The following is a 21782-nucleotide window of genomic DNA, read 5'->3' as shown; positions in this document are numbered from 1 at the left end:
TAGATGTTTGTTGCTGTTCTAACCAGATAGCCCAAAACAGAAGACCAGTTTTTTACAAGGACCTCTTATCATTTTCTCCCCTCCCCACTTCCCTGTGGTATTTTCACTGCTATTAGACATGCTATTGCTAGATCAGAAGCCAAACCTAGGGGTCTGGAATCTTTTTGGGAGATCTAGCTTGGTAGTCATGTGACTAGCTCAAAATTATACACTTTTTCAACTTTATCCCACTATGAGTCTGTGAATTCATGTACTTGTGGTCCCCTGAGGCTCACAGGTAAACTTCCTCAGAGTTTTTATGTGGGGGAAAAAGTCAGTAACTAAAAATAGTCCATTAGCTACTTTTCCACCAGAGAGTTTTTTTTTTTCACTGTCCACACTGTTCTTTAGGGTATTTTATGCTTTCACCCTCTTCTAGTGCCTTTTCCCCTCTTCCCAGATTATTGTTCCCTTTCAAATTCCAAGTCTTCCCTCTGTTATGCAAAATACTCAAATCTCTCCAGTTCCTAGTCTACATTCCCTGCAAGGTCCACCTTTGAGGTGCTCAGCAGAACTCATCTATTTACTTAATGAGGTCCCCCTTCTCTGTAGGACTTGGAGTTGTAAATAGCAATATATTACATAAGTCAAGTGCCAAGTGCAGTTAGTGTTAAACTAATGCTTTTTTCTCTCTTCCCTTCTGAGTGTTTTATTGTTGTTATATTCTTTTTCTTCTTATGTCAAAAAATAAATGTCTCATTACATCTGTTGACATTTGTGTTCTCTTATTTTGGATTTAAACTCATAAAAGGAAAGATGTGCATCCTTCTGGCCTTGCACAGTGTAGCATGTGGAAGCAGGACATGAAATGCGTGTTCTTCAGATTTGGTGCATTATACCAGAGAACACAGAGGGCCGTTTCTTTCACTTTCATAAGACTTCCTCTCCCTCCAGATAGGCAAAGGCCCACTGTAGCTTGGCATGTTCTTAGAGTATAAAGCAGAGTCTGGAAAACAGATCACATAGTGGTTAAGGTTCAAGATTTGGATATATCACTTACTGTAGACTTTGGTCAGGTTATATAATCTCCCTAGCTCTGTTTCCTCATCCATAAAATAAGTACTAGCACATACTTCACAGAATTCTTATGAAGATCAAATGAGACAATGAAAGTAAATTACTTTGCACTGAGACAGGCACAAAACTTCAAAATATGGAGACTTTTCTTCTTGTTAATATTATTGCCACGCTATAATGATTTTTGGCTTATATAGTTGTCACAGAAATTGAAAATAAATGAGGCAAACAAATAAATGCCAGGAGGGAAATTGAGAAAGGGCTAGAATAAATCCCCAAGTGCATGTAAGATGCTATTCAATAACTTTTCTTTTTCACTTTTTACTCTGGAAAATTTCTACTATATACAAAAGTAAACAGAAATAGTATAATAAATCTCATGTACTCATAATCCAGCTTCAATAATGATCAGCTCATAGCAAATTTTCATTTTTATCACTACTCACTTCCTTCTATCTCCTCTTCCACTGTGTTATTTTTAAGTAAATCCCATATGGTATAATTTATTCCATGAATACTACAGTATATATTTCTTAAAGATAAGGACTTAAAAAAATAACCATACGTTGTAGGTAAATCTTGGTTGACTTGAAGCTAGCAGCTCTAGGTAACCCATTCACCTCCCCAATGATGTTAGCACGCAAGCTGAGTATAAGACTGTGCCCATCAGGAATGGTAGCAAGGGTGTATGTTTGGGGCGGGTAATAGAAGGAAGATAAAAGTCACATTTTGATTTCATTAATGCCTAAAATCCTGGCAATTAACATGAGTGGGGCCCAGGCCAGCTTTGGTTATTTTGGGGAGGCATCATGTTATAATGGCAGTAGACATGTGCCTTGGGTCAGAAAGATTTGGGTTCCAAGTCCTTATTCTACTACCTATGGCTTTATCCAGATTCCTGACTCCTAACACTCTTGTATGCAATAGTTTACAGTTTATTAAATGCTTCTTTCACAGCTGTTAGCTCATATGTTCCCTATTATCTTGGGGGAAGGAAACTGAGGCTCAGTGAGGTTAAAGAGCTTGCCAACGGTCACAGAGCCTCAGTTTCCTCAAAGATGATAAGGAACACATGTGCTAACAGTTATAAAAGAAGCTGGATTCAAGCCCAATTCCATCTGGATAGAAACTCTGTACCCTTTCTTCTGAACCCCATAATTTATTTTCTAGACCCCTCTCCCCTTTTCTCTATTTTGATGAGGCAGAGATGGTAGGGACTCCAAGTTGGATTGGACACTGGCAGAGGGATCTGACATTGCAAGTGATGAATGCATGTGAGCAGGGGTGCATCCAAGTTTGTGGGGTCTTAAGCTTATTCAATTTAGTGGGCTGCTTTAAGATAATAATTACAAATACAAACTTAGTTGTGAAAGCTAGTACTGAGTTAAAATAATAAAAGAAAATATCATAAATTAGAATTTTTTAATTTTTAATTTTTTTTATTGAATTTATTGCATGTATCTGTTCAATTTTCCCAACACCATTTATTGAATAGACAGTCTCCCCATTATATGATTTGTCTCCTTTGTCAAATATTAACTGACCATAATGGTGTTTGTTTATTTCTGACATTGGTTAATAAAATTAAATAGGTTTCAGGCACACAGTTCTATTATATATCATCTTTATATTGTATTGTGTTCACTACCCCAAGCCAAGTCTCCTTCCATAACCATTTATTCCCCCCTTTCCTGCAACCACCCTCCCCTCTGGCAGCTGTCAGTCTGTTCTCTAGTTATGAGTCTCTTTCTATTTTGTTTGTTAGTATATTTTGTTCATAGATTCCACATATGCATGAAATCATATGGTATTTGTCTTTCTCTGACTGGCTTACTTGACTTAATATAATGCTCTCCAGGTCTATCTAATGCTGTCGCAAAGGATAAGATTTCCTTTTTTTTTTTTATACAGCCGAGCACTATTCCATTGTATAAATGTATCACAGCTTTTTTACCCACTCATCTACTGATGGACACTTGAGCTACTTCCAATTCTTGGCTATTGTAAATAACACTGCCATGAACAGAGGAGTGCATATATTCTTTCAAATTAGTGTTTTTGGGTTTCTTCGGATATATTCCCAGAACTGGAATTACTGGGTCATAAGGCAGTTCCATTTTTAATTTGTTGAGGTAACTCCATGCTGCTTTCCACAGTGGCTGTACCAATATGCATTCCCACTGATATGCACAAAGGTTCCCTTTTCTCTGCATCCTCACCAACACTTGTTTGTTGATTTATTGATGGTAGCCATTCTGACAGGTTTGAGGTGATACCTCATTGTGATTTTAATTTGCATCTCTCTGATGATTAGTGAGTTTGAGAATCTTTTCATGTGTCTGTTAGCCATCTGTATGTCCTCTTTGGGGAAGTGTCTATTCAGGTACTTTGTTCATATTTTTAATTGGATTATTTTTGGTATTGAGTTTCATAAGTTTTTTGTAAATTTTGGATATTAACCCCCTATTAGATGTACCACTGATGAATATTTTCTTCCATTCAGTAGTTATCTTTTCATTTTGTGAATGATTTCCTTTGCTTTGCAAAAATGTTTTAATTTGTTGTAGTCCCATTTATTTTTTGTTTCCTTTGCCCAAGATGAATATATATATATATATATATATATATATATATATATATATATATCTACAAGTAATGTTCAAGATTTTACTACCTGTGTTTTCTTCTAAGATTTTTATAGTTTTGAGTGTAACACTTAAGTCTTTAATGCCATTTTGAGTTTATTCTTGCATATGATGTAAGAAGGCGGTCTATTTTTATTTTTTGCATGTATCTGTTCAATATTCCCAATACCATTTATTGAATAGACAGTCTCCCCATTATATGATTTGTCTCCTTTGTCAAATATTAACTGACCATAATGGTGTGGGTTTATTTCTGAGCTCTCTATTCTGTTCTATTGAACTATACGTCTGTGTTTATATCAGTAACATGCTGTTTTGATTACTATGGCCTTATAGTATAGTTTGTTATCAGTTAGCATGATTCCTCCAACTTTGTTCTTCTTTTTCAAGATTTCTGTCACTACTGTGGGTCTTTTGTGGTTTCATATAAAGTTTTGGAATATTTTTTCTAGTTCTGTGAAATATGCCATTGGTATCTTGATAGGAATTACATTGAATCTATTGGTTACTTTGCATAGTATGGACATTTTAATTATGTTACCTCTTCTATCCATGAACACAGTATATGCTTCCACTTATTTTTATCTTCTTCAATTTCTTTTTTCAGTGTTATAATTTTTCAGGTATAGGTGTTTTGTATCTTTGGTTACATTTATTCCTAGGTATTTTATTTTTTTATGCAATTTTAAATGATATTGTTTTCTTAGTTTCTCTTTCTGACAGTTCATTATCTACACTAATAAAAGAGAAACATGGTAATTAGCGTACAACCGCTACCCTTCCCATTGGCTAATCAGCATATCCTTATGCAAATTAACTGTCAGCCAAGATGGCGGCTGGCAGCCAAGCAGCTGGGAGCGAACATGAGGCTTGCTTGCTTCAGTGACTGCAGACTCCAACGTTCCCCGCCTGACTTGCCGGCCTCTGAGCTGGCAGTTTGAAACATTCTAACAAATATAGAAGCTAAACAAAACCCCAGAAACCAGCTTTCAGCCGGCCGGGATCTCAGAGCTGGAGTTGAAACAGTGTTTCGATTATAGAACCGAAACAAACCAGATACCGGCTTTCAGCAGCAGAGGCCTTGGCCCAGAATAAAAAAAAAAGAAAAAAAGGAGCGGTTGGGAGCTTCAGTCAACAACCGCCAGCCTGAAAGCAGCCCTCAGCCCCTCACCCAGACTGGCCAGGCACCCCAGTGGGGACCCCCACCCTGAAGGGTGTGTGACCAGCTGCAAACAGCCATCATCCCCTCATCCAGGCTGGCCAGGCACCCCAGTGGGGACCCCCACCCTGATCCAGGACACCCTTCAGGGCAAACCAGCCGGCCCCCAGGCCTCTATCCTATATAGTAAAAGGGTAATATGCCTCCCAGCACTGGGATCAGGGGAGCCGCGAGGCTCCTGGCACCGGGATCAGCGTGACAGGGGGCAGCGCCCAAACCCCCTGATCGCCCTGTGGCTCTGTGTGTGACAGGGGGCGGGGCCACAACCTCCCTATCTGCCCTGCTCTGTGTGTGACAGGGGGCGGGGCCACAACCTCCCTATCTGCCCTGCTCTGTTCGTGACAGGGGAAGGCGCCCCAACCCCCTGATCAGCCCTGCTCTGTGCGTGACAGTGTGCGGCGCCCCATCCACCCCCCCCCCCCCCACACACACACACAGGCCCTGCTCTGTGTGTGACAGGGTAGAGCCATAACCTCCCCATCAGCCCTGCCCTGCGTGTGACAGTGGCTGCACCCCAACCCCCTGATCGGCCCTGCTCTGTGTGTGACAGGGGGCGGTGCCCTAACTCCCCTATCGGCCCTACTCTGTGTGTGACAGGGGGGAGCTCCCCAACCCCCTGATGGTCCCTGCTCTGTGCGTGACAGGGTGCAGCGACCCAACCCCTTGATTGGCCCTGCTCTGTGCGTGACAGGGGGTGGCGCCACAACCTCCCCATCAACCCTGTTCTGTGTGTGACAGGGGGTGGTGTCCCAACCCCCCAATCGGCCCCACCCTGAGCGTGACTGAGGGTGGCATCGCAACCTCCCAATCCACCCTGCTCTGTGCATGACAGGGGGCGGCACCCCAACTCCCCAATCAGCCCTGCTCTGAGCCCGACCAGGGGCTGCACCTAGGGATTGGGCCTGCCCTCTAAGCCAGCAGGTCGTTATCTCCAGAGGGGTCCCAGACTGTGAGAGGGCACAGGCCGGGCTGAGGGACCCCCCCCCCCCCCCCAGTGCACAAATTTTTGTGCACCAGGCCTCTAGTTGATATATAAAAATGCAACTGATTTCTAGATATTTATTTTGTATCCTACTACTATACTAAATTCATTTATCAGTTCTAGTAGTTTTTTGGTGTAATCTTTAGAGTCCCCCAAATTTTTTAAATTGACAAATTATTAAACTATTTAAAAATGCTATAGACATCATAAAGTATTTTAAATAGCATATTTTTAATTAATTCTTAAATACTTCTATAATAATTTCCCTACATTTTTAGCTGCAGACTCTTTGATCTCCTCTTCATATGACTATGAGTTTGTAGTCTTCTAAAGAGAGAATAGAAAGCTAATTTAATCAAACTTTTAATTTGATAGTTGATCAAATAATGATTTTTGTTATTGATGGTGTTTAAAACGTGTATTTCAGTGTCATGGCTCATTATTGTTAATGTAATGTAAAATTTTAGGATTGTTTTGAAATTTGGGGAAACTTCTATCAAGTTTCCTTCCCACATAAATCTTGACATTTTGAACATTTTATATTTTCTTGTGCAGTGACTAATCTCAAATTCACTGTGATTGTTGACATTCATAAATCACGTTACCTGGGCCCATCCCAGGTCCTCAAATGGGATCTGTGAAAGTAGGGAGTTTCAAACCTGCTCTCCCCCCTCCCCCCCTACACACCAAACTTGAGTTTTGTAAGCTTCAGAGTGAAGCTGACTCTAAAGATTAATTGCTTACCTATCTCCTCCTCCTTCTCTCTCTCTCTCTCTCTCTCTCTCTCTCTCTCTCTCTCTTTCTCTCTCTCTTACCCTGGGGTCAGATCATCATTTTCTCACCAGGAGATATGCCCATGTGGAAAGCAAACTTTATTCCAACCACAGGCACAGAGCATACACTCCCCTGACTCTGTTCCTTCCCCCAAGATGGTATTAAGAGCCCCTACCCGCCTCTGGCCCCTTGAGTATCTATAAATATTAGTACACCTTGTTAACTTACAGGCTTTAGAACACTGGCTACCATGGCTAGTGCCCTGAAGATGAGGATATTCCACAAGCATGTGTGGCTTTGCTAGAGAGCTGGGATCCATTAATTTCCTTCATGCTTTTTCTTTGTATAAATACAACATTTCAGATGTTCAATTAAAATAAGCACCCTTAATTTCAAGACTTAGTCTGTTGTGTGCTATAATTATTCACTGGGCTGCCTGAGATGTTTTTCACAATTACTTTTCCTTACTTCCCCAGTGAAATTACTGGTAATTTTTGGTTTTGCTTTATTTAACAGGACAAAGGAAAGCATTCTGGTTCTGCCTGAGGCAAGACTAATGTGGCCGTCTTAATAATGACTACCTCCTGGTGAGGGCTATCTCTAAGAGAGGAGGAGGGCTAAAAACCCAGGATTTATCATTTTTTAAGTGAGGAATTTGGCCCTATTTAACTTTCTCCCCCCTTTATAAGTGTAGGGAGACTCAAATACATATGAGTTTATAGTTCATGAACTGCTAGTGTTGGAGATAGGTTGGGAATATATCTTACAGGCCCTGTTTCTTCCAGCCCTTAAAAATGGCATTGTTGAGGTAATTGTCCATTAAAGTAGAATCCAAGTGTCTCAGTTTGGGCTTTAGGCTCTTTAGCAGACCAGGAAGTGTTGTTGGGGGTGTATTTCATACAGGTGCCTCCCAAGCTATAGAACAGGGCAGAGAAAGGCAGAGCAAAAGATCTGGGATGCAAATTGGCATTAATTAATACTAGTACCTTATTAAAAAATATTGAAGGTGCATGGCTGGTGTGGGTCAGTGGTTGAGCGTCGACCTATGAACCAAGAGGTCATGGTTTGATTCCCTAAGGGCACATGCCCCGGGTGCAGGCTCGATCCCCAGTGTGCAGGAGGCAGCCGATCAATGATTCTCTCTCATCATTGATGTTTCTATCTCTCTCCCTCTCCCTTCCTCTCTGAAATCAATAAAAAAATATTTTTAAAAAATTGAAGATAATTTCTCATTGACATTAGGGATTTTGCCTATTTTATTTACTAATCAGCTGGAGAGGTTGGCTGTGACTTTAATCCTGAATTGTTTCTGAAATAAAGTGCCTTAGTTGCCCTAGCTAGTTGGTGGATATCTTTTCTACCTATTTGATTTCTAATGTGAAAGTTGTTGATCTTCACATGATTCATGAATATTCTGTCCCATAATCTTCTCATGCCTGACCTGGGAAACCTGAGTTTCAGCAAGCTCCCGATAATTTACAAGGTGTTTATTTGCTTATTTATTTGTCCTGTCTCAGGTAAATCCAGAGTGCCTTGCTTTGTGCTGTTAAGTAAAAGAGAAACAAAAGTTACCAGTAGTTTCACTGGAGCAGTAAGGAAGAGTAATTGTGAGACATTTCCTAAGAATAAGTATTTATTTCCTGAGCACCTTACTATCTTTTAGCATCCTGCTAAATGTTCCAGAAACAGATGAATAACATACAGACACAACTTCAAGAAGCTCATAGTTTTTAGAAGGCAAGACACATAGACAAGTAAACAGTTGATTATTTTACTAATTGATATAAGACACACAAAACAATCCCCAAACCTCACTGGCTTAAAATAAAAGTTTACTTCTCATTTAGATATCATGTACGTGGGTTAGTAGAGGAACTCAGCGCCAATATCAGTTGGGGACCCAGATCTTTGAATCAACTGGCAGATGAGGGAAGAGAAAATGCTACAGATTGGGTTTGGGAAAAGTGAACCATCTCTTTCATGCACACTTCCATTGCTAGACTCAGTCCATAGTCCTGGCCAACTGCTGGGAATGCTGAGAAATGCAGTCTGGGTACCTGGGAGGAAAAGGACCTGGGGTTGGATGAGCACATAGCATTACCTTTGACACAGCGATAATATAGGGACATTTGTGTTGTGACAAAAAAATTGCCACAGCATTATGGGAAGAAGAAGAGGAATTATTAACTCAGTCTGTGGTATAGGGATGAGGGTGGGAATCTGAAATGGCTTCCTAGAAGATGTGACACTTAAACTGACTTTTGCAAGATATTTAAGAGTCAGTCAAGGTTGGGGTTTAAAGTAGGAGGGGAGGGTATGAGCAAAAGCAAGAAGGCACAAAGCAGCAAGGTATATGCTTAGAGAACTTAAGACTTAAAATACATCTAGATGTTACATTTTTATGAGACACACAGACTTTCGATCATCTCCAGTTCTGAGGTTAGTTCTGGATCACACTAATTCAATTATTCTGATAAAAAGTGCATTGTCCAATTTTCAAAATCAGAGAAGTATTTTTTAAAATTAGTTTAAAGTCAAGCAGCCAGCAGGTGCTAGTTAAGAATTTAATTAAAGAGAAAAACAAAAAGAACTTGGGAATGAATTTCCTTGAAAATCATGTCTATCTATTTGTGAAGACACAGAAAACACGTGTTTTGAGGATGTGTGGAGAAGCATAATTTGGTGCCTTTTTTCTTCTCCAATGAAATTAACTGCAAAATTTTCTGTTATAATACTGAGAGATGTTTTGCTGTGGGTCCATTGAAGAATAGTTCATATACAGGATAATCTGATTAAAATCTAATCATGTTTCGTTCCTCCATCTGTATTGTTGAAATTGGATAGCAAAGTCTAAGGCTGTAATATGCCCTAGAACTCTTGGATTTTATAAATGTCTGTGTGTTGCTTAAGACTACAATCTATCTGCATAAGAATTTATCTTAGGAAGAAATAAAGTTCTTGGCTCAGATATGGATTTCAAAACAGGAGCTAGTTACTGCACTGAAAGACACATTTCTTGGACCGTTTTTAAATATGAGAAAAATGAGTAGTACATCTAAATATGGAATCCATATCGATAGAACTGGAGGTGTGGTGGGCGTCAAAAGTGCTTAGGGGAAAGGCAGGAGGGAAGTAATTTAAAATAGGACCAATATTGTTTATCTTGAAACTTGGCAGCCAAATGTAGAATTTTATGGTTGGACCGTAGCAGAGAAAGTCAAGGAATGAGAGCATATTATAAGTTTACAGGCAAGTCCACAAACAGTGAACTAATACAGGTAAAATTAAATGGGCTAATACATATAAAGCACTGGTCACTATGCCTGGCCCTTAGTAATACTTACAGTAAACACTTATTGTTATTATTTGTTTTGCCTTATTGGAGACTTAAAATATTCTCTCTTCTTGCTTAAGCTATTTTTTTCTTTTGCAAATTTTATTTGTTCTTAATAACAAACACTGAAAATATTTAAATTGGTGCCATACATTTCTTGAAGCTGGCTCTCCTGAGCCGCCTCCACCACCCCCTCCAGATAAACTTCTGTGCTTCTCTCATTCCATCACACATACTTTAGACTTTCCTCCTTGAGCATTTATTACAACTTTGTACTTGACTGGAAGCTACTTGAGGACAGTGACAGAATCTTTTTCACCCCTGTTTTCCCAAGACACTACTGTGTGTTGGACCCAGAATAAACACATGAATATTTGAATGAATAGCCAGTAACTTACTGTTCACTTCGCCCTTTCACATCTGTTATAGCCTTAGGTAAGCTCAGTCATATAGATGTTATAATAAACAAGAACACTATGGCTTAGAAAGGTTTAAGTTTTTTGCCCAAGGTGAAAAGTGGTATAGTCATATTCCAGCCAGCCTGTTTAGCTCTAGACTTCCAATGCTTTTCACCAAAACACACCACATTTTCTTGGAATTTATGATGTTGAGAAACAACAGTGGCCTGAACACCAAGAGACCTGGGTTCTAACAGTGCCCTATTCCTCTTTTAGTGCACTGATAATCAGACTTCTGACCTTCACCACAAGCCTGAGAACTTTATGAGAGCAAGAACAGCTGTCTTATTCATGTCTTTCTCCCAGCACCTTGCACAAGGTATGGCACAGATTAGGTTCTCACTGTAAACTATATGAATGACTGAGTGAGAGTGAATGAATACAATTATTCTCAATAATACCAATAGCAACAATACTTTCATTCTATACAAATAAATACAAAGCACTTTAGCATTCATTATCTTCTTTTATCCTAAACCCACTATTTTAAATTTGACAAGGCTGGTTTGTTATCCTTATTTAGGAGTGAGGCAGACTGAGTCTGAGAGGCCTTGGCAATATGCAAAATATATACCCCTGATTTGGAGCTGGGATGCCACCCCAGATGTGTCTTACTCCACATACTATGCCTTTGGTTATGACCAGGCTGGTCCAGAGCCAGAGAGATATTTCAGGAAGAATCAAGGAAGACCAAAGCTTCAATAAATAAAGAATACTACTGATAGGATTTCAGGGCATTTGGGTAATCAGAAGTGGAGATTCCTTTGGGTGTACTTTTATATCAGTTCTTCTCAAAATTCATTTCTATACAAGCCAGTGAGGATCTTGTAAAATGCAGGTTATGATTCAGTAAATGTGCCACAGGACCTGAGAGCTTCCATTTCTAACAAGTTTTCATGTGATGCTGATGCTGCTGGTCCAAGAATCACACTTTGAATAGCAAAGCTTTGGATAGGAAGGCTTTATGTCTCCCATGCATGGTCTCTGTCTCCTGCTAAGCTTAGTTCCTGTCGGGTGGGCAACTCAATCTTGATATTCCTCATTCCACTCCTTGTCTTCAGTGACAGGATGTATACCAACATTGTTTTTCTGAGTAAACATTTTTAGTTCACAGGGAATTATCACCTGAACATGTAGTCATGTGGGCAGGGATTTGAACATGGAGAGAAAGGATTTAATCTATTTATTTTGTACATCGGGATAGACCACACATGTTCCTGACCTCCATCTGTAAGGGAAAAGCTCTCTAAGGAACTGCTTGAGATTTACCTTGTTAGGCAGATGGCCTTTGGGGAGCATTGGTGGATCCAGAAGGAATCAGCAGGGATCCAGAGAGCATCCTTTTTTTCATTCTGAAAGCAAACAAAGCACTGGGGAAGTCATGAACAGAGACTGAGGCTGGTAATCTCTGCCATTACTTAGCTGAGCCATCTTTGACAAGTACTCTAGGTTTTAGCATTTGTAGCTGTAAAATGGGAATTACATGATCTCCGAGAATTGTCAGAATTACAAGTAATACTATATCTCCTCTATGGTATCATGAACTTCTTAAACGTAGAGCCTGTGTTACATTTGACTGTTGCCAACCAGAGCTCTGAATACAATGCTTTTTGTGTACTAGGCCACCAGTTACAGATGGCCCAATAAAGAAACTATCAGGGAAAACACTGTAGCATGTGAAAAACATTATGATACTAATATATTTTTGTATATTGCTTTAGTACTGCAAAGAAGAACATTCAGTTTTCCAATCAATTACAGTTATGCTTCTATTACCTTCTATTACCTCTCAAGTGCATCTTCTTCTTTACCATCCCCTTCCTAATCAAAGACATGTCATCTCTCAGCTGGGCTAGTCTAATAGCCTCCTGCATCTCCCCTCATCCACAGTTAATCTTCTGAAATCAATTATCTAGGATAAAGTCACCATGATGTTTTTAAATTTTTTAAAATCTGATTTATGTCACTGCCCTGCTTAAAGGACTCCTTCTCTCCCATTATACATCGTACAAAGACAAAATTCCATAAAAAAGCCTATAATGCCATTAATTGCCTGTGTCTCGTAGCTCTCATTGATTGGATCATATACCTTTCAGGCACAGAGAGAATGCAGGCTGTTCTCTTTGCCTGAAATGCATGACCCTTTCTGTACTTTAAAATCCTTCATATTTTAGCTCAACCATCAACTACCTCCAAGGAAATTGTCTATGACCCCACTGATTAAGCCTGAGGTTTTGTTTTATTTTATTTTTATTTTTTTCATACTACCTGGTACATCCAAAGCACATATTACATTTGTAATTAAATATTTTTGAAAAATTATTCACTCAGTAATCTCTTCAAGTTGAACATGCGTTAAATGAGGCCAAGGTTCTTTATGTTATTCATAAAATAACTACAGCTCTTGGCACAAAGCTTTTCACATAAAAGTATTTATCAAATATTTGCAGAACCAATAAACTACTGGATTAATTAATATTATCATACTACTATAAGTTTTTTGGTCTAATATTAATATAAATATTGGATTAATTAACTTGTATTATGACATTATTATTAATTCTTTTGGTATATCTCTTGTGTCAAGTATAGAGTATATTGCATTTATGCTAACACTTTTCTATAACTTCTCTCTCTTAAATATTTAATCAATTCAACTTGTAAAGTAGTTATTTTTAACTCCACTTTTTGAAGAGAGAACTGAGGATGACTGAGGTAAAGTGACTTGATCAAGTCTGCACAGTCCAGCTGTAAGAATCTAGATTAACTGAAAAGTCCAATGCTCTGCCTACTCCCCAGATGCCTAACCTCGTATTGTTGTGAGAGTGACAGTGAGGTGATGGCTAAGCAGGTTTGGCTTCTCACAAAGCATGATTGTGTGCCCTTGTGTGATACTCTGATATGGGGCCACTGACCTATATTCTAATTTAAAATGCGCACCTTATTCAGATCCCAAGTGCAGGAGTAAGAAGGACATACAGAGAAAGATCTAATTTATTTATATGTATTACATAATAAAAAAATTTCCATTCATAGATAATCTCAGTGTTGAGTAAGGATAAACCATGAAAGGTTTGAGGCAAAGGTCTGGGGTGGTTTAGTCCAACAACCATCAGTTCCTGAGGAGAAAGTGTAAGTGGCACAGAGTTTCCCAAATGTGCTTGAGCATGAGAATCATATGGGGCACCTGTTAAACGTACAAATTTCCGGGTCCGTCCTTAGTAGGTCTGAGGTGAGGCCAAGACCTACTGAGAACAGGCCTGGGAATGTTTAACCAATACCCTAGATCAGAAGGCTGGATAGCAATGAAATGTGTTTAAATGGACAAACACTTAACACCCTGATCTGGAAAAGGGACTATGAGGTCTGTGGCAAAGTAGTTTAGACTCTAGAGGAAGTACTGAGAGCTCTATGGAGGTATGTGCTGAACCTGACTTGGGCTGAAGAGGGTACTCTTTTAGAGTTCTCAAGATTGACTTACAGCACTGTATCTGCTTTCCTTGGTAAGTAGAGGCAGCAGATCAGTTGCTGGGATTCAAACGAGAGGTTTAATTGGGTGGTTAAGGACTGAAATCCAAGGTTTCTGAAATCTCCACTCAAGGCACAGACCTGCAGTCATTATTAGAGGATTGGTGACACGTCTTGTTAGAAAGTCTAAAGTTGTACAACATCAGTAATGGGAATCTGGCTCAGGCACAATTCAGCAAATATTTTAGTATCTACTTGGTTTCAAGTCCTAAACTGAGTATTGGCATTCGTCGAACCGAGAAGGAAACATTAACAAATGTATACATACCCCTAATGCAGCTGGTGATGAGGTTACAAACTACTCAGTTTTGCCCTTCCCTATTCCATCTGTATCTCCTCCAAACTAGGCTCAGAACACAACTTTCTTAGAGAGTGAGTAAAAGTTGATCACGGGGAGCTGGAAAGAGAGCATACAAGTTAGAAGAAACACAAGAACAAAGACACAGACTTAGGAAAAATCTGCATTTCCTGAGAGAAGTACCAGTATTTCAATGTATTTTGAGCATAGTGTTTAAGGGGTGGTGACCAGAGATGAGTCTAGAGAGGTAAGTAGAGTTCAGGTTGCGAAAGATCATGCATACCATGCTAGGGAGCCCAGGCTTTTTTATTGTGTGTGAGATGATGACAATGGATCATCTCTCTCTCTATATATATAAAAGGCTAACCAACTGTCCGACTGGCCAATAGGTATGATGCACACTGACCACCAGGGGGCAGATGCTCAATGCAGGAGCTGCTGAGCTGTGGTGACTTGGTAGCTGAGGTTCTCGGGTGACGCACCCTGGAACCAGAGAGGAGGGAGCCCAATTCTAGGATGGGTCACCTGAGAACCATCCTCTTGCAATCTGGGACCCCTTGGGGGATGTCAGAGAGCCAGTTCAGCCCGATCCCTGCTGGCCAGGCTGAGGGACCCCATCTGCCGGAGGGACCCCGCTCACTCCACAGATGCCCTTTGAGCTGTGGTGCTGCCCCAGGTGCGGCCAGCCGGGGAGGGACCAGGGGAGGTTGGCTCCAGGGCGTGTCCAGCCCGTCTTGCCCAGTCCCACCCTGCTGGCCACCTTCTAGTTAATTTCCTTTCAATGTGCACGAATCTGTGCACCAGGGCACTAGTATTAATCATAAAAGGAACTTTTTTGTTTTGTTTTGTTTATTCATTTTAAATCCAGAATGTAGTATTGTGGCTGGGCAACAGAGAAAAAAAGATGTTCTCAAGAGAAGGCAGTAAGACCTCTGTCAAAGGAACTAGACACTGATACATGAGAAGGAGGCAGAGTCAGAGATCAGAAAGAAAGCATTTAGTCAGACTAGACGAGGAACCAAAAAGGGCAGCAAATAACTTGGACAAAACAGAAAGGTTTGTGGTGGCTTCAGCCAAAATGTATTGCTATGCAGCCTGCAGTGTGAAGGCTCTGTTTCTGTGTGTGTTCTTGAAGGCACCAATAGCTCTGAATTGTTTGAGCAGTATTCTGAGGGCTAAGTCATAGACGGATGTTTGAGCAAGCGGTCTGAGAGTCAGGGGCTAGAGTCCAGCTCCTTGTGAAGGAAACAGGTGAGAACAAGGCAAAGCCATTATCCTTATGATAAAGGACAACTTTAGGTAAATTTCTGGAATAAAATCCAAAATTGAATTAGAAAGCCAATTATGGGCATTAGACTACACTTATTAGGGAAGAGCTATGCTTTTACTGGTCTGATGCAATTCGGGAACTTAAGGGTAGTGAGAGCACATGACCAATATGAAAGGGATAGACAGTAAGAATGACTGAGACTTCTGACATGTTAATTAACTTTTCTGAACTTCAGTGACTCTATCTGTAAGATGGAAATTATGATATTTATTTCACAGAGTTGTTGGAAGTATTAACTATAATGATTAATGTGAAAGCTCCTACCAATGTGAGGAGACACAGTATGTATTCATTAAATGTTGGTTTTCTTTTTGAAGGAAATTGAAGCTTTCTGATTCAATTCAGAATTTATGAAACAGCAAGGGTTAGCCAAGTTCCTCATTTGGAGGGATTTGGCTTGGATAAGAAAGGGAAGGAGAAGGCACATTTTTAGAAATGTAACTATGGAGCTACCCAAAGGGTATGAGGCTGGAATCTTGCTAGAGTAGACCAGGAAGAAGCTAATCCCAAGGAGGTCTTGGAATGGATGTTCTGTGTTGAATTCAATATGTACACATGAATTTAGGCCAAACAACCTAAAGCAGAAAAGTTTACTTTCTAGTGTGGACCATGTCATCCAGAGGGCACATTGAGAAATGAAAGTGAAATGTGTAATTCTATTTTTTTATATATATTTTATTGATTTTTTACAGAGAGGAAGGGAGAGGGATAGAGAGCTAGAAACATTGATGGGAGAGAAACATCGATCAGCTGCCTCTTGCACACCTCCTACTGGGGATGTGTCCGCAACCAAGGTACATGCCCTTGACCAGAATCGAACCTGGGACCTTTTAGTCCAAAGGCCGACACTCTGTCCACTGAGCCACACCAGTTAGTGCGAAATGTGTAATTCTAAAGCATCACTAAGAGCTCCTGTTTTATATGGCATTAAACTACTGACTATACTAAATTGCTTTCCCTGTCGAGATGGCTTTCATAGTCGATTACATGCCAAGTCAAAAGCTCAGGTATATGAGGACTCATAAAAAGCAATTAATTGTAACCCAGGGTACATCATTCCAAAGAACTGCAAAGTTACTAGGAAAAGAGTAGAACACAATGTAAGGTATCAAAACCACATTTGTGTTATTGTTTCCATCGAAGGAACTTCTTAGAAGAGATCCTACGTTGGTATGTTTTAGACCTCACCATTTTCTGTCGCTCCACTTTCTTTACACTGGACTAGTTAACCATCCTCCCTTAATTTCTTGCAGTCTTTGCAAATGAACTCCAGTGGATCCAGTGTCTCCTTCTCCCTTATATGGGCACACTTTTTGCACCAGTTGAGTTCTTTTGTTTGTTTTAATTTTGTTTTTCTTTTTAAGAACACCCTTCTGACACCAAGGAAAGAACTTCACAGCAGGTGGGCTCTGTTTATTGAACTAGTTTTTGATGGAGCCTCTACTGTTCCATACCTTCTTTTCTTTCTCTGATCACTCTTTTTTCTGTCTCAAATGAACTATTTGATTAACTTCTTATCATTAAACACCACCCTGCTTGCTTTTGCTATGGAATTTCAATGGCATTCTTTTTTCAGGGAACAGTATCTTCTCTGATGCCTTCTCTGGTCATAGCTTGTATCACTTGTTTCTTTATAAGCCTGAAGGGATAGACCCGAAACTTTGATTTATTGCCAATTATACTGCATGTCTGCATCATTTGTTTTCCATAGATCCAGAACACAAAACATGGTGGGTGAAGATATTAGTTCTTTAGATCACTGAGTCATGGAGCAGTGGGCTTTATACCTCTGACCTTTCTAGTTTTTTCAGTTCATTATTACAACACATTCACTTTCTTTAGTTTGTTCTTAGTTTTCTTTGCAAGTAAGTGTGAGTCAGCTGACCTCCATGCCCGTATGATAAAATTATAATAACTAATATTCAGAGAGCTTATTTGATGCCAGGTCATAAAATGTAACTATATTGACTAATTTATGTACTATATATGTTACTTAATTTAATCATTTTAATAATCTTATCAGATAAAAACTATTATTAGTTTCATTTTTTAATATGAAAAAATTAGAGCTCAGAGAGACTAAATGACTTACCCAAGGTTCCAAGTTAATAACTTGCAGAACCAGGACTGAGTTCTACTCCAGAGCTTGTACTCTTAAATATTGTATTGTTACATTTGTCTAAAGCTGTTTATGAAGCATGCTCATATATGCCATCTGATCTCAACAGCAACCCTATAATTATCCCCATTTTAAAGATGAGGAAATAGAGGCTCCAAGAAATGAAGAATATGCTGAAAATCACATAGCTGATAAGAAGTGGAACTTGGGATATGAACCAAGTTACTGATTATAAATTTAGAAATTTTCTACTAGTTGATATTCTAAATTCAAGCATCTGGGAATAAATTTGTATCTGATTTAACTTGCAGGTATACACAGACCTGTATACATAGGTATGTATTTATATATAATATGGATATATCTTTTTATATTAACACTAGAGGCCCGGTGCACGAAATTCATGCACTTGGGGGAGGGGTGTCCCTCAGCCCGGCCTGCACCCTTTCCAATCTGAGACTCCTCGGTGGATGTCCGACTGCCAGTTTAGGCCCATCCCTCTCATAACCCGGGACTGCTGTCTCCTAACCACTCACCTGCCTGCCTGCCTGATTGCCCCTAACCACTCTGCTAGCCTGCCTGATGCCCCTAATTGCTCCCCTGCCTGCCTGAGTGCCCCTAACTACCTCTGCCTGCCTCCTTGATCACCCCTAACCACCTCTGCCTGCCTGCCTGATCACCCTAACTGCTCTCCCCTGCTAGCCTGATCACCCTAACTGCTTTCCCCTGCCGGCCTGATCCCCTTAACTGCTCTCCCCTGCCAGCCTGATCCCACTAACTGCTCTCCCCTACTGGCCTAATCGCCCCTAACCGCCTCTGCCTCACCCCTGCCACCATGGCTTTGTCTGGAAGGATGTCTGGAAGGTCGTCCAGGAGATGTTGGGTCTAATTAGCATATTACCTTTTTATTAGTATAGATGCATATAAATAAATTATCATTTGGATAAATTTTAAACTTTTAATTTGGGTACTGTATAAGCATAACACATTTTTTCCTTTTGAACAAAATTAGTAAATTATTTGTTACTAGAAGCCTGATGCACAAATTCATGCATGGGTGGGGTCCCAAGGAGGCAGGGCGGGATGAGATCAGCCCTCCAGGCAGGTGGTGAGAAGCTCTTGCTGGCCCAGGATCTGGATCCATCCCACTGACATTCGTTCTGGTTGTCAGGAGCCACCCGGTGGCTGCTTTTATATTGTTTCTTCCTTGCAGAGCCTCTAGGGAGGGGAAGTGGCACTGTCAGGATCCTGCAGGTGGTGTTGTTCTGTTGGTGCTTGGCCCGTTCTCTGCAGATTGAACCTGCAGTACTACTGAGGGAGTGAGTGGCTGCCGCCGGGCTGGTGGGATGCTGGGATGGGTCGGTCAGCTGAGCGGTGCTCCCACTGTGGAGTGCACTGACCACTAGGGGGCAGCTCCTGCATTGAGTGTCTTCCCCCTGGTGGTCAGTGCGCGTCATAGGGACTGGTCATTCTGGTCGTTCCAGTCATTCTGGTCATTCCCGTCTTTCAGTTGCTTAGGATTTTATATATATAGATGCCTTTAACAAAGACTATATTCTTATGATCAAAATTTACCTTACTGGAAAGTTGATATTTTTGATATTGACCCTGGGAGTTTAAATTGAAGGATACTCCATTTTAACCAGATGATATACTCCCCAAAGGCAAGGTTGTGCAGAATATTGTCCCAGGCAACTCTCTCATTTTCACCTATTCTCTAAGTCCTGATGAGGGGTATTAGGGTATGATAGGTAGACACAGTTTTTAGTATCCCATGATCTGATTTTAATCTAGATTCTACTTCTGACTTTCAGCAAATTACTTTCACTTCTTTCTCTAATCATCAGCGTTTTAATCAGATAAAAAAGAAGTAGCTTTTCTGACCTTTAGAGTTTCTCTAATTTTGTCTTCACATAGTTGTCAGAGTGATAGTTCTAAAACATTGTTCAGATCATGTCATTAACCTCGTTGAAGTGTATATCTCACTTGTTTTAAGGATAAAGTTCAAATTCTTTAGCCTAACTCTCAGAGCTCTTTATAATTTATACTAGAGGCCCGGTGCACGAATTCATGCACAGGTAGGGTTCCAAGTGGGGTGGAGGAGGTGTGGGATGCAATGGGCCCTTGCCAGCCCAGGATCTGGATCCGTCCTACTGACGTTTGCGCCAATGATCGGGAGCCACCTGGAGGCTGCTTTTATATCATTTCTTCCTTGTGAGGGGAGGGGAGGGGAATGGCAGTGGTGCCCGAGGCCCACTTCCAGGAGGCCGGTGGCACTGTTGGGATTGTGCCGGTGCTGCTGGTCCATTGGTGCCTGACCTGTTCTCTGGAGATTGGACTTGTAGGACTACTGAGGGAGTGAGTGGCTGCCGCTGGGCTGGTGGGCTGCTGGGATGGGTTGGGCAGCTGAGCAGTGCTCCTGCTGTGGGAGTGCACTGACCACCAGGGGGCAGCTCCTGCATTGAGCGTCTGTCCCCGGTGGTCAGTGCGCATCATAGCGACTGGTTGTTCCAGTCGTTCAGGTCTTTCAGTCGTAATGGTTGCTTATATATATATTTCTAGTTTTATCTCTCTCAAACTTCTCCCTATATTAGAGTGGCACTTCAGCCCAAGTTCACCTAGTTATTAACAGGTTCAAACATAGAACCCAGATTCTATAACATTAAGTACAATACTTTTTTTTTTATTCTACCATCATCTCTAACAGACCCCCAGAAGTAATTTATTATTGAAGCTGATTCCAGTTACTAACTCCAGAGCATGGTTGCCATCTGATCTATTGTTAAATAATAAAAAACAATCAATTAATACTTATTTTTGTACCACTATATTAGGTGCTATGAAATCTGATATAAATATAGTCCTTTCTTTAAGGAGCTTACAATGTAGTAAGAGAGATGAAGCCCAAAAAATAGATTCTAATTAAGATAGAGTCTGTTCCTTTCCTCTGACATAATGTACCACAGCAGAAGAGAGGGATAGAAACAGAATCCTTGAGCTAGTGCCGGGGATAGGAAAGAGCTCGGAATTGTGAGTCAGGAGGCCTGGATTCTAATTCCAGTCCTACTATAAAGAGTCTATATGACCTCACATAAATCATTTTCCCTCTCCATGCCTCACTTCACCCATCTAAAAATTACAGGCTTGGAAAAGCATTAGATGATGCCTAAGACCTAGGTGAACTCTAATATTATCCATCACTATTACAGTTAACATTGATTATTCCTCCAAAATAAAAATAACTATCACTAGTTGAGTGCTTTCTATGTGCCAGCCACTTTTTAAATTACTTTATATATACCCGTTCCTCACAGCAACCCTATGAAGTATGTATTATTATCATCATTATATATTTTTTAAGAAGCTGAGATAGGGACGGGTTAAGTGAGTGGTATGTCTGTGATTTGAATCTAGGCTTTTGTACAAACAAAACTGGTACTTTTCCTCACAGTTCTTTGTGGCTTTTTAAAGATACAGCAATGGCACTCAAGTCTTTGGCTCCATGGAGATTGAAGCATTAACGTTGCCATAGATTACTTACTCATGTTTCTTTGATCTTATAACTTTCAACAGTGTAGGCACTGCAGACTGATGGGCAGATGTGGGGATTATTTCTTGGAATCAATGGTCATCACCTCTCACTCCAGATAATGCCACTTCAAAGAATGTTTAAGAATCCAATGTGCATGTAGCTGATGATTTTTAAAATCTTACAAGAATATGGCCCACTTGCTAGGATTAACAAGCATGATTAACAATACAGCCCAATAGATCTTATCAATATAAGTAAGTAAAGTGAATAGTGCAATTTAAATGTTTAAAATGTATTTCTCATTTACTTACCAGCCCATAAAATTGATAATTGAAGTGGACTCCTTCCTATTAATGTGGGTTTAATAATGTGCTACATTCTGTGGGTTTACATATATGAATATGTGTCTGCATACTCAATGCTATAAATATATGTTTGTATACACATACTTAAATATGATTTTAGAAGAGAATGTATAGAAACTTAGGATAACTTATTCACCTTTTA

At 40.2% G+C, this 21782-nt stretch overlaps 1 protein-coding gene across 1 annotated transcript in view; it reads left to right on the top strand.

Moving 5' to 3' along the window:
- AGBL4 (AGBL carboxypeptidase 4) overlaps nucleotides 1-21782 on the top strand; it is a 987573-nt gene that overhangs the window by 285136 nt on the left and 680655 nt on the right. The gene's annotated exons all lie outside the window — the stretch shown is intronic.

Source organism: Myotis yumanensis, unplaced genomic scaffold, assembly GCF_028538775.1.
Source record: "Myotis yumanensis isolate MYYU_CA2020_CCGP unplaced genomic scaffold, mMyoYum1.0.hap1 SCAF_2, whole genome shotgun sequence".
Lineage (NCBI taxonomy): Eukaryota > Metazoa > Chordata > Mammalia > Chiroptera > Vespertilionidae > Myotis > Myotis yumanensis.
The sequence above is the reverse complement of the archived record's forward strand: the minus strand, read 5'-3'. Positions and strand labels throughout refer to the sequence as shown.